The 16,547-nt window shown below is 41.7% G+C and overlaps 1 pseudogene; it reads left to right on the top strand.

Moving 5' to 3' along the window:
- Positions 1-15,950, top strand: part of LOC103651785 (putative chloride channel-like protein CLC-g) — a 46,837-nt pseudogene extending 30,887 nt beyond the window's left edge.
- The last annotated feature ends 597 nt before the right edge of the window (positions 15,951-16,547 follow it).

Below are 16,547 nucleotides of genomic sequence, written 5' to 3'. Positions count from 1 at the left end.
CGCTCTGCACCGCGTCCAAGCGGCGGCTGTGCCGGAGTTTGTCGTACATAGCGGCACATGCGGCCACGTAGGACTGTTTCTAGAGGTCGAACTGGCAGTCGCCAAGTTTCTTCTCATCGTCGATGAGCGACCCCAACGCGAGTGCCTCCTGCTAATGGTGTTTGTTCAGGGTTTTCAAGTAAGAAACATGGATTCATGTTTGGCGTTGGTTTATAAAAATGACTCACAAGTAAGATCCATGGAAAAAAATATTACAAAGAATAAATGTCTCGCATGCAAAAAAGGAATTTAAGTTGAAAACATTATTCAAACAAAAAAATTGCATGCAAGGCTCTTCTTTAAATACTACTCCCTCCATCCAAAAATATAATTCAAGAATTTCGATGATACTTATCTACTACTACGCATTGTGCAAGGGTAGCAGGTGAGCTTGGTGAGAGATGTAGTAGATATGTTTCCTGTTATAGATGTAGACATAAACATGCATGTGGTGTAGTGGTAACTATTGCTGGCATTTGCTTGAGAGGTTGTGAGTTCGAGTCCCCTTGGAGCCATGTATACTTTTTTTAATTTTAGCTAGATTTTGGCTGTACGGGGGAATGGTGGCAGAACATGGGAATGGACTGTGCGCGGGGAGGAGAGAATCAGAAAGACAGAACAGGGAATGGTGGCAGAACACGAAATGGGCAGAGAGGAGAGAATCAGAAAGACAGAACAGGGTGGCAGAACAGGAAATGGCAGACTACTATTGCAGCCTTAATGAGTAGTAGATATATATATAGTTTATCTATTAAGAGCCCTGGGCTCTATATAACTGTGGAGAGCTCCGACCATCAACTCTGCAAATCCGTTTAAGCCCACGTCCGATCACTTTTTATGCAAACGAACTAATTTAGCGTAAACGGAAAATCACTTTAGTGTAAACAGAGTAACAGCCGCGAGCCCTCGTTCCAGGAAAAGCGGCTTAGGCCCACTTTCCACGTGGTCAACCATATCTTCCTTAGTCAACACATGGTTACACTATTCCATTCTCCTGTTTATACACAATAACAATTTAGCGTAACTACTTCATCCGACCCACGTTCCAGAAATACAGGATTAGGCCCACTACCCCACTTCCCACGCGGTCAAACATTTCTATAACCTAATCCCCGCGCGGTCAACCTTCCTGGCTGACTCGCCGTGATTCTTCAGGCGTCGCTAGGGCGATTCGTCTTCATCCTCTCCCGCCAGCGCGATTCGCCATCCTCCGCCGCCGCACGCCCTCAACTTTAATCGCCGCCGTCGTTGACAGTATCATCGAGCCGCTGCCGCTGTCAATCCTCCGCGCCCCGCGTCACATTGTTACACGTCCGCGGACGGTCTGTCGTCCGGATTCCAAGGTGCTCGAGATCCTCTATTAAATTTATGCCTTACAATGCAACTTTCTAATCTCCTTCCTCCCCTCCGGCAGTGCAAATTTCCTTCGTTTGTCCCCGCGCGAACTCAACCCTAATCGACGCCGCCTTTGACAGTGTCGTCGAGTCGACCGTCGCTGTCAATCCTCCGCCACCGTGTCACATCGGTATTTTACACGCCCACCAACGGTCATCCTCTGCTTTCCTAGGTTTTTTCAGACAAGAGGTCAGAACGCCTACACTCATAGTAGCTTTCAATAGAGAATTTGATATTAAATTGATCTTACTGTTCTTGTGCGATCATGGTTCAGTTTTTTATCATAGAGCCTGTAACTTTGATAAAGGTTCACGGACCTGTTGTTTTAGACTCATTGAATGCTCAAATTGTGTGGGTGAAGATATATGCAATGACGTGAATTATACATACCTTTATGAAGTATGGGTTGATATTTTGATGTGGAAAAAAGTGTGCTGCTCATGACTTCGTGCTACTATCTTTTATTCAGATAAACTGAAATGCATTTCACTTTTTAGATACTTACTGGATCATATTTTTCACATAAATATGGTCATCAATCATGTCCAAATTGCAATAATAAATATTTGAACTTCTGGTTGCATGTTTTGTTTTAGTCATGTATAAAAGTTTATGTTGCTGCTTATTAACTACTACTACTACTGCATAAATATATATTTTTATGAGGAAATACTGTTTTAGATGGACATTCTGTTGGCTTGCATATATGTATATGGCAGTCTACAGTACTCTCATATATAAGGTAGGGATAGGGAGCTTCACCTTCCCTCCTTGAAAGCAAATTTGCAGCACTTCCGAGTATGTGGTATTCTTAGCCTTGAACATCAAATTTGATCATAAGAAAATCAGAATAATTGCCAAACTGTAATGCCTTATATGAATGCACAATTTGTTTTATGCACTATGGAAACCAATCAATCATGGTTTGCTACTTCCTACTCAGGTTGCAGTTAATATTACAAACAAAAAACATTCTCTTGTTAGACAAAGGGAGCTGAAGCATGATTGTTGAAACCGAGACCATAATCACCAATTTGAGACCATAGATGGTAGAAGATTATTTCTTCATTTTGTTATTTGCAAACCGAGACCATAGTTACTTGAACGCAACAAAAATTATATCAACCCATCAATTACCAGAATGAAACACTGAAATGACCCCAAAAGCACAAGGATCTTGAAATAAAGATCATACTCAACTGGCCTCTTTTTCTTATCACACTCAACTTAAGTCACCAGCCCAAACAATTTAGGCGGTTCTAGATATGTAGAGAGGTCAAACAACAAGCATATATCTACAATTTAGACGGTTCTAGATAAAAACGGGACAAGACTGCATAAGTCTAGAACTTGTAGAGCTTGTTTAGTAACATACATCAATTCCAGAATGTGATTCAGTTAGTTGGATGTTTGCTTTTTTTTCAAGTAAATTATTAGAGTTTTATTATGTAAAAAGTGTTTCAGATGCACAGTAAGGGTCTAATATCCACGTAAACTAATATGTTATGAACTGCAGAATTTTGAACTTCTGGTTGCATGTTTTGTTTTAGTCATGTATAAATGTTTATGTTGCTGCTTATTAACTACTACTACTACTGCATAAATATATATTTTTCTGAGGAAATACTGTTTTAGATGAACATTCTGTTGGTTTGCATATATGTATATGGCAATTTCTACAATGCAATGATACATTTTTTTTGATGTTTTGTTCACTTACCATTTATGTTGTTAGGGTCATATAAACACAATTGATGAATTATAATGTGTATGACTGTGTTGAGTGTACAATTAGTTCGTATAATCATTGGTGTATATGTTGATGTAACTCAATAAAGCACAGGTGTTTTACATTGTTCCTTTGTAGGCTGCTGCTTCAATTATGCGGAAGGTTGATCGACCCCCAACCAATCCAAAGCGTTTAATCATTGAGTCAAGTCAAGAATGTTTCAGTGTTGACATTCCGCGCTCGACTGACATTGGAGACCCTACAAATACGCGGTGTGATGGTGATCCTCCGCAGCATAGAAAGAGGGGTGTTGCTGCCGATGCTAAAAAGATTCCTATGCCTAGTGTGGATGATGATGATGACTTTGAGCCACCAAAAAAGAAGTGCAATATCACAATGGATGCCCCAAATAAGACGCATGTGAGTTTACAACATTGCAGAAATTTATCGTTTCTAATATTTTAATCATGCATCTAATCACAATACATACCTTATGTGCTGAAATATATAGCTTTCTACATTACCTTAGTTCATTAATCCAAAACAGTCATAGGCCAAGGAACTTTGTATAAATAAGAACACATAAATTGTGATATTTAAGTATTAACATATTTATCCATCTATCTACGTTTTCATTACAGAGACTCAACATCAGATGCAACCCAGGAGATGTTCTTGCGTCCATTCAGATATTGAATGAAAGGCAACGTCAAGCTATAGTCAGAAAATGCTTCTCTAGTATTCTTGACATGACAATCGATGCAATTGGATGTCGAACACTTCTTTGTTGGCTCATGTAGAAGCTAGACCCCAGAGACATGACTCTTCGTATTGGTCCAGACAAAGAACTCAAAATCACCAAGCAGATTATCCATCTGATATTGGGTCTTCCAAATTCGGGTGGTGGAAAGCCACTTAATATTGATGAAGCGAACGCTGCGACAAAACTTCGGTTCTCCTCGAATATTAGCAAGGATGAATTTGTTATTTCAAAGCTACACGACAGATTGAGGCTAGGCCAGGATGATGATCTTTCTATCAGATGTTTTTTATTCTCTTCAACCGGCTGCTATTCCCAACAGCTAGCTGGTCGATATCTTACAATGAGGTTCTACTTACAGAAGAATTGGAGCGGTTCCCTCAAATTGATTGGTGCCATCTCATTTTTAGTGACCTATGTGAAGCTGCCCAGAAATGGCACAATAGGAGCACTAATAATGTGTCGACGACGATATATGGCTGTTCCATCGTTGTTCTTGTAAGTTTCATACTTAATTTGGCAAATCTTTTATTAGATTAATCAATTGCAATATGAAAATACATACATATATTATGTGTTTACGTTCATTTGCATGACTCTCACGATATATATATGTTATGTAGCTGTATTATTTGGACCACTTGCACCATGTCGCAGCTCCCAACAACAAAAGTGGCAATCCGCGCATAAAGTATTTTAATAAGAATATCATAAGGGCGTTGTCAATGGCTGATAAGCGGAAGCCTCGCCAGGGTAGCGAACCATTTGGTGTTTGCCCTGTGAGTCTTCATTTCTTCTATCATAATTTTAGCTTAATGCACAGTTTTTTGATACTATATTGATGTTTGTAGTGTTTACATTTTGCACAATACAAGGCGTCATCTATGTTAGGTGTCATCACATCATATTTTTTCTGTTTTTTACAACAATGTTATTTATGACTATTTACAAATCCAATGATTTTAGTAGTCATATCATGATCTTAATTCATGGCACGAGTCAATCCATATACATAATTCTTAATTTTCATTCGGTTTCATCAGTTTCGGAGCAGCATCGAGACTTGTTATGTCTCAAAATCGCCATCTACTGGTCAGTTTGAGGTTAGATCACATACCCACTATGTTCTTTGTTTGTCTGCTTCTTTACCATTCTTATTCTATCATTATTATATTTTTACTTCAGTCTACAGTGAGGCCAAAAACAGTTGATGAAGACCCAAATGAACATGGTCGACTTCCCAATATAAACATCCAACTGCCTCTTATGCAAGACCTGATGGGAAATAAGATCCAGATGCTTCCTGTACATCAACGCCAGAAGTTCCAAGCTAAGTTGATTGATTATGACTTAGAGGTTGGCAAAATATTTGCCACTATGAAGCAATGTTTGAATAATATTGGTACAAAGCAGTCTAAGCTAGCTGCTACATTTGAAGAGTTGATTGATGAGGTTCTTCGGGCTGATGAATCTGTTACACCTAATACTATTAGTATTTAAGCTTGACTTATATATATTTTTTTGTCTTGATAGCGTGCATTTCATGTTTACATATTATGATTAACGTATACTTCACCTTTTTTGTGCAGCAAGGTCAGACAGTGCCAGGTGGCATAGTTGACCATGACTCTGGCCCAGTATTTGACAAGACTCCTATTGGGAGTGTTTGTGCATCAGACATCTTTCTATCTGAATTAGAATGTGCTCGCGCTCTTCGGGCCTACTTGTGTTCTAAGGTCATTGAATTGGACAGGTACATACTTGTCAAATTGTTTTACTTGGCATAATGTTTAATTCTTATTTATTCAAATTGATCAACATCGTGGCAATAGTATAGATACTGCTAAGTTTTATTCAATGTTTGAAGGCAATAAATCATTATTCCCATTTAGTAGATTAAATTCAATGTTTATACACTGTTAAGTATTTGCAGATATATTATGTAATTATGTATCTCATATATACAAATAACAGTTGTTTCCGTAGTTGTATGTTCAATCTTTTCATTTGTAGAAATATAATTGACTTTGGTGAACATCGTGCCAATTGTCGTGACATACAACAATCTTTTGCTGATGGTGTAACACCCACTTTGTAAGTTGTTAGAAATAATATCAATAGATAAACAATTTCTCCTTATGTGGGTTTACCCTTTATGCATCATCCCATGTGAACACCATATTCAAAGGCAAATAACTAATAAAAGAATACATGCCATTAAAATTATGCATCATGCTGGATATTATTTTTGTGGTGTGCATTTTGTGACAATATAAAAATAAAGAGACAAGGAATATATTAATTCAAAAAAAGAAATCTAGAATCTAAAAGAAATTCTAGAATTGAGAAAAGGGAAGAAAATACTATACACTAAATACATATATATATATATATGAATGAACTTTAGAATTCAATTTTTATAAAATAGATGCTCATAATAGATTAATATAATTATTGCACATTATGTTGGGGTTCCATTTGTGCATTAGACGTGAATTTAGAGCAGATTTGGATTCAAATTCAAAATAGAAAAGAAAATGCAAAACAGAAATAGGAAAAATCATAAGTCTGCGCTTGGGCTGAAACTAACTAGTCGGCCCAACTGAGCAAACCCAGGCGTGAGCCCATCAACCTCGTCACCGCGCTGGCCATCTGGGGGAACCGACGTCGACCTGTGGGCCATGGATGGCAGTCTCTGTGTGCTCTCACCCCTGCGTGATGTCAATGACGCGTGGGCCCGCAACGTCGGTCTCCTCTCATCTGCACACGGGTCTGTTCGGTCCATGACGTGTGGGCCTCATTGGTTGAGCTTCGTCTTCTCCGCTGGTTCGCAAACGCAGACATGGGATCTCAACAAACTCCACTAGCGTCTTCCTAAGATTTCGCCGCCAGGATTGGATCGATCGCTCTCTCCCCTTCCGTGCGGACTCTACCCTCTCCGTAGGATATAAATCCTGGGCTTTGCGCACTCCAGGCCGCATCAAACAACACCCTTTGGGCTGTGCTTGAGTGCCACCGCATGCTCGTCGCCGGGAACCGTGTGTGGTCGTGGAGGAGATTAAGGACTACCACAGTCGGGCTTGCTACACGCCGGTGCTCGGGAATTAGCTGGTCGAGAAGGACTGCAGGACGCTGGGACCTGGGCGGGGTTTTCTGTGGCGCAGCGGTGGTATGGTGGATTGGGCTCGCCGGAATCCAACTCCGCAGTGGTGCCGCACCTCACCGAGCTCTGGCTCCGTCACGGCGTGGATCCAGGGGAACTCGGCGCTAGAGTTTTTGTAAGCAGCTCTAGGGGCGTTGCAAGATGGCTTTGATGCCGCTCGTGGCCAGTTCTTGCGAACTCGCGGCCAGGAGCGTGACGAATCGCTTGTATGCCCTTGATGTCGCCTCGGAGCCGCCCTGTCGTGTCGCGTCGTGGTTGTGTTTGCCTGCATCCCCACCAAAGGTAAGACCTACCGCGTGTGCTCCGGTCCGTGCTGTTGTCCGTTGGTGATGTGGTCGCGGGGCTAAGAGCTTCAACTCCGGCGCATAGGATTTCTGGTGAGAACTACCTTCTCCTTTCCAAGTAACTACTCCATACCGATGCTACTCCTTGGGCGGGGTTTCTGGGGCTCGGGTTTGTCGCGACCTAGGGCAGGTGCGGTGTTATTGCCGCCGAACTAGAGGTAGAAGATAGCGTGCGATTACCATGGCTGGCCGACGGAGGTAGAAGGAGAGTCCCTGGCGGCTGGTTCCTCAATGGACGCTGGAGATTAGATCTCCCGTAGCCACTTCGGGCTCATGATCTGGGTCGTCCATTCAGAGTCCAATGGTGGTGACTGATCGAGCATATTTGAAATCTAGGCAACAGATCTCTGATCCTACGGTCCTGGTGCCATACCGGTTGGGGATGAGAACGATTTAATCTTAGCCCTCCATCTGTGATCGCACGGCCCATATATAACCATACCCTTTCGCCGCGCGCTTTTTCACAAGAGCCCCTATATTTAATGAATATCAACCCGCCGTCCGTATTTGGGGGCGCCCTGAGTCTTAGGGATGTTTTTACCAAACCCCCCTATGTTTCTCTGTATTATTGTGCAAAGTCCAGGGAACAGAGAAAATAAACAAATAATCCTAGAAATTGGTTTTTAGTATTAAAATAAACCTAGGAACTTATTTAATCCTTAGAAAATTCATATTTTGTCCAAATTGACCCAATCTAGTTCCTATAATTTAATAATAATGTTTTTTATCACATGGTGATACTGCTTTAACATGAAAATGGTATTAAAATATATTTCTTAATTAATCTTGTACAAAATACATAAAACCTTTAGAAATTCATAATTTAAAATCCATAACTCCAAATTGATTCACTCCAGTGGTAATAATTTTGTTCTAATATTATCTATCACCTAGTGCCTGTGTTTAGCCATGAAACTTGAATTAAAAATGTTCATTTGAATCAATCTATCATAGGTGCTTAATAACTTCAGAAATTCATAACTTGGTAACCGTAACTCTGAATTTATGGATTCTTGTTCCTACGATCTCATAGCGGCGCATAGATTATTATTACACAGTTTATTCTTATGTTTGGTGTAATGTTAATTTTGCCTATACACTGTTTGTTTGTATTGCTACGACTAGCGCGAGGCTACGCGTCATTTGAAGATCATCCTGGTACCTAGAATCTCAAGTCCCAGGCAAGTTGTGCCCTTGATCACTTCTTTTTACCCTATCATGTTCTGATTAATCATAATGATGTGCATAGGTTAATTTTGATGGGACCCAATAGGTTACCCTAGATTGTTTATCTCATTACCTTGTTTACCCCTGAATCACTTGGTAGTTTGCTATTGCTTTACATGGATTTGGGATAATTATTTATCATATCTATGTTCCAATTATTTTGTTATTCTATTTATGTTCATGTCAAGATCATTAATGTTAATTGGAACATAGAGCTTAACTTGAGAAACACGTGCCACCACAAGGGTTTATGGACGCCCTTGGCTGATTAATTAGGAAAGCTAGTGGAGGACTACCTTACCCGAAAGGGGCAAGGGCAGTAGGGGAGTGGTCAGTGTAGGGAGGTCCTTGGTTGATTTTGCCGCGATGGCGGTCAGGCAAGAACCCTGCATTGGAGCTTCCTATAAACTATAGCGGGTTTTCTGAAGCTAGTGAAACTTTGTAAATGCCTCGTAGTGTTACCCTGCCTCGCCTCCTCGGTAGAGGTGTATGGGAAGTCGCGATCCCTTGGCAGATGGGTAACATGACTTGTGGGTAAAGGGTACCACCTCTGCAGAGTGTAAAACTGGTATACTAGCCGAGCTCACGGTCATGAGCAGCTCAGGACTCTCTGATGATTAACTTATGGAACTAAATTCAATTTGTCATATGCATTGCATCGCAGGTGATGTTGTTACTTTTGTTCTACTACTTAATTGGGTTGGTATTTACTTATACTTAGTAATTGCTAATAAAATTTTGACCAACTTTAAAAGCAATGCTCAGCTCTAACCATCCTCTTTGGTAAGCCTTACACTTCACGTGAGCTCCCACCTTTGGCGAGCTCATGCACATTATTCCCCACAACTTGTTGAGCGATGAACGTATGTGAGCTCACTCTTGCTGTCTCACACCCCCCACAGGTCAAGAACAAGTACCACAGGATGAGGCGCAAGGAGGATGTTGCGATGAGTTCGTGAGAGATCTAGGCCGTCGTCTCCCAGTCAACTTTGGGTTGCTGGACCGTTGTCTCCTTATACGTAATTATTTATTTTGTATAGAACTCCTATTATATAGTAAAGTTGTGACATTCGATCCTGTGCCATGATTCATCATATGTGTGAGACTTGGTCCCAGCACACCTGGTGATGATGTTCGCGCCCGGGTCTTGGTGCCCCGAAACCCGGGTGTGACAGAAGTGGTATCAGAGGAATGTTGACTGTAGGACGAAACCTAGATAGAACTGGACAACCAATATTTACTTAACTCTGCTACTCTAATTCTTTCTAAACTTTTCTTACTCTATTCTCATCTATTTCCACTTTACTCTGATTATTCTTACCTTTTCTTTCTAAAGACAAATGTGGATTTCACACTTTGAAGTCCTGTGCCTAAAGTGACTTTAGGAATAGGAGACCTATTCATAGGAACCACAACAAAACTATTTTTTATATAAATATTTGTATGCTTGAATGTTTGTTCTTATGATACTTGTCTGATTTGGATCTTTGATTGAGTGTGATGAGTTGTGGAGTAATGTCCACAATTACATCTACATATACATATAGGCATAAATATAAATGAATAAAATTCATGAGATAACTAAACAACCTAGATTATCCTCCATTAAAGTGTATCTATTTCATATAGATCCATCTTATCTTAAAAGATTCTCTCTTATCTCAATAGATTCATCTTATCTTGAAGGAATCATCTTATCCTAACCACTCTACTTATCTCATCCTAAAGTAACAACCAAGATCTAATTAATGAGATTTTATCTAGTCTATCTAGTCATAACAATCTAACCTAGATCTGATCTGATATGATAGATTAATCCAACCTAACGAAGTCTAACCTTAAGTTGAGCTACTCTAATCTAATTTACTTAAACAAGTTAGTTAATACTGGTAACATAGATTAGATTATATTCCTATAAATGGGTGCTAAACCTGAATTGGTGTCTTAGACCAACTCGTCCGTGAAACCACAACCTAGCCTATGTTATAGGTTGTCCAACCCATTTATCCCAAAAGCAAAGTAAACCTTGTTGGGCCTACCCATCCAAGCACCGACAACTATCTTAACCATATATCCTTAACTCGGATGATAACTCCAAGAATAAAGGCCAAAGAAGACCAACCACGTCAAAGGAAGATAAGCATCAACTCAAGTCTTCAAAGATCAAGTTAGATCGCGAGAGGAATCAAGATCCAGAGTTCATGATGAAGCCTTTCCTTATTATACCCTTGCCACAGCCTCTACTTGCCATAACCGTACCTCATCTGACCTAATAAATGTCTAGACATACAATATTCATATGTAAAAACTTGAACAAAACTTTGATTCCCAAAACCAAATGAGAAACTAAAATTCTAGACCAAACCTATTGTATCCCTTTTCTTACAAATCTCGAGGGCGAGATTATTTTTAAGGGGGGTAGGATTTGTAACACCCACTTTGTAAGTTGTTAGAAATAATATCAATAGAGAAACAATTTCTCCTTATGTGGGTTTACCCTTTACGCATCATCCCATGTGAACACCATATTCAAAGGCAAATAACTAATAAAAGAATACATGCCATTAAAATTATGCATCATGCTGGATATTATTTTTGTGGTGTGCATTTTGTGACAATATAAAAATAAAGAGACAAGAAATATATTAATTCAAAAAAAAAGAAATCTAGAATCTAAAAGAAAATCTAGAATTGAGAAAAGGGAAGAAAATACTATACACTAAATACATATAAATATATATATATATATGTGAATGAACTTTAGAATTCAATTTTTATAAAATAGATGCTCATAATAGATTAATATAATTATTGCACATTATGTTGGGGTTCCATTTGTGCATTAGAAGTGAATTTAGAGCAGATTTGGATTCAAATTCAAAATAGAAAAGAAATGCAAAACAGAAACAGGAAAAATCATAAGTCTGCGCTTGGGCTGAAACTAACTAGTCGGCCCAACTGAGCAAACCCAGGCGCGAGCCCATCAACCTCGTCACCGCGCTGGCCATCTGGGGGAACCGGCGCCGACCTGTGGGCCATGGATGGCAGTCTCTGTGTGCTCTCACCCCTGCGTGATGTCAATGACGCGTGGGCCCGCAACGTCGGTCTCCTCTCATCTACACACGGGTCTGTTCGGTCCATGACGTGTGGGCCTCATTGGTTGAGCTCCGTCTTCTCCGCTGGTTCGCAAACGCAGACATGGGATCTCAACAAACTCCACTAGCGTCTTCCTAAGATTTCGCCGCCAGGATTGGATCGATCGCTCTCTCCCCTTCCGTGCGGACTCTACCCTCTCCGTAGGATATAAATCCTGGGCTTTGCGCACTCTAGGCTGCATCAAACAACACCCTTTGGGCTGTGCTTGAGTGCCACCGCATGCTCGTCGCCGGGAACCGTGTGTGGTCGTGGAGGAGAGTAAGGACTACCACAGTCGGGCTTGCTACACGCCGGTGCTCGAGAATTAGCTGGTCGAGAAGGACTGCAGGACGCTGGGACCTGGGCGGGGTTTTCTGTGGCGCGGTGGTGGTATGGTGGATTGGGCTCGCCGGAATCCAACTCCGCAGTGGTGCCGCACCTCACCGAGCTCTGGCTCCGTCACGGCGTGGATCCAGGGGTACTCGGCGCTAGAGTTTTTGTAAGGAGCTCTAGGGGCGTTGCAAGATGGCTTTGATGCCGCTCGTGGCCAGTTCTTGCGAACTCGCGGCCAGGAGCGTGACGAATTGCTTGTATGACCTTGATGTCGCCTCGGAGTCGCCCTGTCGTGTCGCGTCGTGGTTGGGTTTGCCTGCATCCCCACCAAAGGTAAGACCTACCGCGTGTGCTCCGGTCCGTGCTGTTGTCCGTTGGTGATGTGGTCGCGGGGCTAAGAGCTTCAACTCCGGCGCACAGGATTTCTGGTGAGAACTACCTTCTCCTTTCCATGCAACTACTCCATACCGATGCTACTCCTTGGGCGGGGTTTCTGGGGCTCGGGTTTGTCGCGACCTAGGGCAGGTGCGGTGTTATTGCCGCCGAACTAGAGGTAGAAGATAGTGTGCGATTACCATGGCTGGCCGACGGAGGTAGAAGGAGAGTCCCTGGCGGTCGGTTCCTCAATGGACGCTGGAGATCAGATCTCCCGTAGCCACTTCGGGCTCATGATCTGGGTCGTCCATTCAGAGTCCAATGGTGGTGACTGATCGAGCATATTTGAAATCTAGGCAACAGATCTCTGATCCTACGGTCCTGGTGCCATACCGGTTGGGGATGAGAACGATTTAATCTTAGCCCTCCATCTGTGATCGCACGACCCATATATAACCATACCCTTTCGCCGCGCGCTTTTTCACAAGAGCCCCTATATTTAATGAATATCAACCCGCCGTCCGTATTTGGGGGCGCCCTGAGTCTTAGGGATGTTTTTACCAAACCCCCCTATGTTTCTCTGTATTATTGTGCAAAGTCCAGGGAACAGAGAAAATAAACAAATAATCCTAGAAATTGGTTTTTAGTATTAAAATAAACCTAGGAACTTATTTAATCCTTAGAAAATTCATATTTTGTCCAAATTGACCCAATCTAGTTCCTATAATTTAATAATAATGTTTTTTATCACATGGTGATACTGCTTTAACATGAAAATGGTATTAAAATATATTTCTTAATTAATCTTGTACAAAATACATAAAACCTTTAGAAATTCATAATTTAAAATCCATAACTCCAAATTGATTCACTCCAGTGGTAATAATTTTGTTCTAATATTATCTATCACCTAGTGCCTGTGTTTAGCCATGAAACTTGGATTAAAAATGTTCATTTGAATCAATCTATCATAGGTGCTTAATAACTTCAGAAATTCATAACTTGGTAACCGTAACTCTGAATTTATGGATTCTTGTTCCTACGATCTCATAGCGGCGCATAGATTATTATTACACAGTTTATTCTTATGTTTGGTGTAATGTTAATTTTGCCTATACACTGTTTGTTTGTATTGCTACGACTAGCGCGAGGCTACGCGTCATTTGAAGATCATCCTGGTACCTGGAATCTCAAGTCCTAGGCAAGTTGTGCCCTTGATCACTTTTTTTACCCAGTCATGTTCTGATTAATCATAATGATCTGCATATGTTAATTTTGATGGGACCCAATAGGTTACCCTAGATTGTTTATCTCATTACCTTGTTTACCCCTGAATCACTTGGGTAGTTTGCTATTGCTTTACATGGATTTGAGATAATTATTTATCATATCTATGTTCCAGTTATTTTGTTATTCTATTTATGTTCATGTCAAGATCATTAATGTTAATTGGAACATAGAGCTTAACTTGAGAAACACGTGCCACCACAAGGGTTTATGGACGCCCTTGGCTGATTAATTAGGAAAGCTAGTGGAGGACTACCTTACCCGAAAGGGGCAAGGGCAGTAGGGGAGTGGTTAGTGTAGGGAGGTCCATGGTTGATTTTGCTGCGATGGCGGTCAGGCAAGAACCCTGCATTGGAGCTTCCTATAAACTGTAGCGGGTTTTCTGAAGCTAGTGGAACTTTGTAAAGGCCTCGTAGTGTTACCCTGCCTCGCCTCCTCGGTAGAGGTGTATGGGAAGTCGCGATCCCTTGGCAGATGGGTAACATGACTTGTGGGTAAAGGGTACCACCTCTGCAGAGTGTAAAACTGGTATACTAGCCGAGCTCACGGTCATGAGCAGCTCAGGACTCTCTGATGATTAACTTATGGAACTAAATTCAATTTGTCATATGCATTGCATCGCAGGTGATGTTGTTACTTTTGTTCTACTACTTAATTGGGTTGGTATTTACTTATACTTAGTAATTGCTAATAAAATTTTGACCAACTTTAAAAGCAATGCTCAGCTCTAACCATCCTCTTTGGTAAGCCTTACACTTCACGTGAGCTCCCACCTTTGGCGAGCTCATGCACATTATTCCCCACAACTTGTTGAGCGATGAACGTATGTGAGCTCACTCTTGCTGTCTCACACCCCCCCACAGGTCAAGAACAAGTACCACAGGATGAGGCGCAAGGAGGATGTTGCGATGAGTTCGTGAGAGATCTAGGCCGTCGTCTCCCAGTCAACTTTGGGTTGCTGGACCGTTGTCTCCTTATACGTAATTATTTATTTTGTATAGAACTCCTATTATATAGTAAAGTTGTGACATTCGATCCTGTGCCATGATTCATCATATGTGTGAGACTTGGTCCCAGCACACCTGGTGATGATGTTCGCGCCCGGGTCTTGGTGCCCCAAAACCCAGGTGTGACAGATGGCGCGTGTCTCGACAATGTGTTTATGCAATGCTTCATTGAGTGTGTCCGTGATGACTGTTCTAAACATATTCCTCCATTGAATGCTCACCAGCTCATTCTAGATGTTAATGTTGGGTATGACTTCTACATTTATACTACTTTTTTAAATGCATAGCATATATGGAAAATACATAATACTACTCTATCCTACTAGGCTATATTGAACTTTGAGGAGCAGGAGCAACATAGTAAGTCTCCTCGTCCATTTGACCCTTCAGTTTTGGAGAGTTACCTATTGAAGACACTGCCTTCCTTCAAGCAGCTGGATGAGTACAAATCAGTAAATTTTTGTACCCTGACCCATCACACTCTCACTGCATTTTGCTGCATTTAAATTTCAATCAAATCATGCATATCAACCATAGTGTATTCAACATTTTTAATTTCCATTTTTTACATGCAGATAATGGTACCCATGCTACGCTCTGGATATTGGACATTGTATGTAGTTAATCTTCAGATTGGACGCATACATGTGTTAGATTCCAACCCATATGGACCAGAGATGGGTGGGACTATCTGGAAGAATTACCATTGTATACCTATGGATATGGGTGATAGGAAGGTTTCATGGGCCAGGTTAATAATGAGTAGGCTCAATCTAGCCATACAAAATGCTCGACCAAGATCAGCCCTCCCTGCTTTTTTGAAGTACCCTATTGAACTCCTGAATAACTGCCCAACAATGAAATTGGGGTCTAATGACTGTGGATTCTTTGTTATGAGATATATGCAGCTCTACGACTACATGGATGGAGCTATGAATGCAGTCATTGATCCAGTACATAATATATATAGTCTTTTTTTTGTTATGACATAATGTATGCATGTATAGTTATGTCTAACTCACCTTTTCCTTATATTGGTTTGCAGGATAATTCAGAGGACATTCGCTCTCTTGTACTGCTGTACATAATATTCCATCGACTAAACAGAAACAGCTCCATGGTTTCACATCTAGATATATTCAAGTTCTCTCAGTAGTAGCCTAGTCTAGTTTACTCTCACTGAATGGTAGTCTGAACATGATGGTCTGTTGGCTTTTGTTGGCTTCAAGTTATTTCATTACTAGCCTAGTTTAGGGTACTGTCACTGAATGGTGCTGATGTACATATTTGTCGGCGTTTCGAACCCGGGGGGTCCCTGGACTGACGAGTAAATTATCGCCGCGTGCCCCAGCCCAGATGGGTCGGCGCGAGACGGAGCGCGAAGGGGGGAAGAAGCCGGAGGGAGACGGGCATGAGAGGTGGAATCCCGCGGCCTTCATGTTTGTCCCGCGCCCTGGTCGGGTGCGCTTGCAGTAGGGGGTTACAAGCGTCCACGCGGGAGGGAGCGAGCGGCCTCACGCGAGCGCCATCCCGTCCTTCTCCGCGCGGCCAACTCTCTGTAAGAGGGCCCTGGTCCTTCCTTTTATAGACGCAAGGAAAGGATCCAAGTGTACAATGGGGGTTGTAGCAGTGTGCTAACGTGTCTAGCGGAGGAGAGCTAGCGCCCTAAGTACATGCCATCGTGGCAGTCAGAGAGGTTTTGGCACCCGGTTCGTGTGGTGTCGTGGCCGTCGGAGGTGCGCTGGAGCCTGAC

This window comes from Zea mays, chromosome 3 (genome assembly GCF_902167145.1).
Source record: "Zea mays cultivar B73 chromosome 3, Zm-B73-REFERENCE-NAM-5.0, whole genome shotgun sequence".
NCBI classification, from domain to species: Eukaryota; Viridiplantae; Streptophyta; class Magnoliopsida; order Poales; family Poaceae; genus Zea; species Zea mays.
The sequence above is the reverse complement of the archived record's forward strand: the minus strand, read 5'-3'. Positions and strand labels throughout refer to the sequence as shown.